This window comes from Dreissena polymorpha, chromosome 2 (genome assembly GCF_020536995.1).
Source record: "Dreissena polymorpha isolate Duluth1 chromosome 2, UMN_Dpol_1.0, whole genome shotgun sequence".
Taxonomy (NCBI): domain Eukaryota; kingdom Metazoa; phylum Mollusca; class Bivalvia; order Myida; family Dreissenidae; genus Dreissena; species Dreissena polymorpha.
In genome coordinates, this window is record NC_068356.1 from 150,914,343 (window position 1) to 150,916,909 (window position 2,567).

The window sequence follows — 2,567 nt, forward strand, 5'->3', positions numbered from 1 at the left end:
CATCCCTTTCGATGCTGTTTATTGATTTATACTACAGATTAACAAATAAGACTTTTTATTATTGAATGAATTCTTGCGTTAAGTAAACCCTTAACCTGATGTGTCAATAACCTTACATAAAAAAAAAATAATATATATATATATATATATATATATATATATATATATATATATATATATATATATATATATACCACTGGTAACCAGATTCTATTTTTGTATGACTTTATCTTTCAAAATATCCACTAAACAGTTAAATAGTTGTTTTAGTTACCACTTTCTGGGAGAATGACGGATCTCTAACATTTTGTATATGCATATAGAGGCTTTAAGAGTTTTACTATAGGATTTTAGTTACATTACATGGGTCATGTGAATGTGTTGTTGAATGCAAACTTTGTTTGGCATTGATAGTTAGTTACGTATTTAATAGAATACCTGTATGGTGTTCAGAGGAATTTTTATCAGTCAAGTTGGTTTTCTGAAGCTGTATTGCATGCGATGCTGCTTTAAATGACCAACGAGACTGATTCAAGGTCTTTGAACACCGTAATAGTTCAATCAATGTCTGAAATACCTTGCCCTGCATATTATTCTTTAAAGACAACTAAACACGAACTATTTTATGACAAGTAAACAATGTTTCTCGCGGTGGACGACAAGTGCCGAAGCCAGCCGAATGTTTGAATTTATATAAAAATGTAGTTCGGCTACTAGTGTAATGCGTAAACAAAAATGATTTTTAGTTGAATATGATGTGTTTTGTCTGTCGAAAATGATGAGGAATATAAACATGGTGTTAGTCAGCTAATGTTTATGTATTTGAAAGTTGATGTTCATACTGTAAACCGATATTATTAAAATTACGATGGGAGGCCAGTCCCTTACGGGCCTGCCCCGCGATTCACAATATAATTTCAAAATGTGCTGAACTGAAGTACATAAAAACATAGTCCTTTTTATAGTTAAAACCACAAATCAAAACCACAAATCTATGTTACTACTTAATATAATACTTTGCGACCCACTTCAGATGTATAATATCCTTTTATAAATATTAGTGTATTATTACATAAAAACTGTCATTTTCGTGTTCGAATTCAAAACTTATGTACACAACTTATGTCGATTTCCCAACCATTTATATATTATATGAAGACTGTCGTCATCTTGATTTTTATGTATAAATGAATAAATGTTTGGTGACTTTAACAGGTGATTTTAACAGTTTATAAATAAATTTAATTCTGTTATTTAATACAGGTCGAAACTCAACAACTGTGGCTTTCTATCATGGGCAAGTTTGTAATTATTATCTAAAATATTCCTTAATAAATGTAACTGTGAAAGGCTTATTTATGCAACCTTAACAGCTTTGTTGAGTGAAGTCTAACATTGTTGCATTTTCCCCTGATAGACATCTGTTCACTTTAGCATATGTTTACTTTCGTCATTCGATACTGTCTAACTTATCTTAAATTCTTATGATAGAAATTTGCCTTTTTTGCTACAATTCATCACACCATTCTCATCTTTGCAATACGCGATTATGTGTTGATGCTGAAGCTCCAGCAGTTCAAGCTCCACTTTCTTCTTGCTGTACCACATCATTGACTCTGGGTGCGAGATTACTGCGAGATAACTGCTTGCCGTATCTTCGGCAATCCGAATATAAACTTCGGCCCTTCGTTCATCATCTCAGTGATAGTTGCTACCCAGGTCTGCTTCTGGTCTCCATTCAGTCCACAGGCTGCCAGAGTTTCCATTACAATAGCATTTTTTAATTCTCCCAGTTCTTTATCAGGCAAGTAAAACAAAAGTCTTTCAAGAATCAACGCTTGTGGAGTGTTGTCCATAAGCCAAAAGATAATGTATTTAACCGTGTATGATGTAATGTCTTTCCTTACGGGTTTTAATACGTCCTTAACCACCATTTTTAATATAACTTAAATGTAAATCTGGGTGAGGGCCAATAGCGACGACGTTTAGCCCACCTTTGCAGTATACTGGGGCAGTGGCAGGCAAGAAAATATACTTCGTCTATTTAAGTTGTCGCATTCATTGAACACGGGATTGAAAGTCCTGCACGGTCGTGACGTATCTCGTCTCGCGAAAGTTTATTAGACATAAATGCATTAGCATATAAGTCACTGCACAATGTATTGCTAAATCTAAACACAGTCGTGTCCCTCGGCAGTATGTCACAATTAAAACCATCTTCTATGCACAATACTTGTAAGCACACATGTAATCCATGTCACTCTCCAAAAAGCGGGTGATTTGCGTGAAGTTACATCTCTTAAGTACAGAAAACATCCTATCCATCTGCCGGTAGGCATCTCTCCGTGTCTGTCTGATCTCTGGTGCATAGCTTTTGCGAAGCTTCACTTTCTGGAGTAATGATTGGTCTCGAACATGTCTAATAAGCTTCTGTTTTAATATTTGATTGTATTTACAGTACATTTTTTCTAGTTAGCTACATATATAATATTATGTTCTAAGAATTTGTATCAATCGAGTTTGTTGTGTAAAGCCGTATCGCACGAGATGATGCTTTACATGACCAA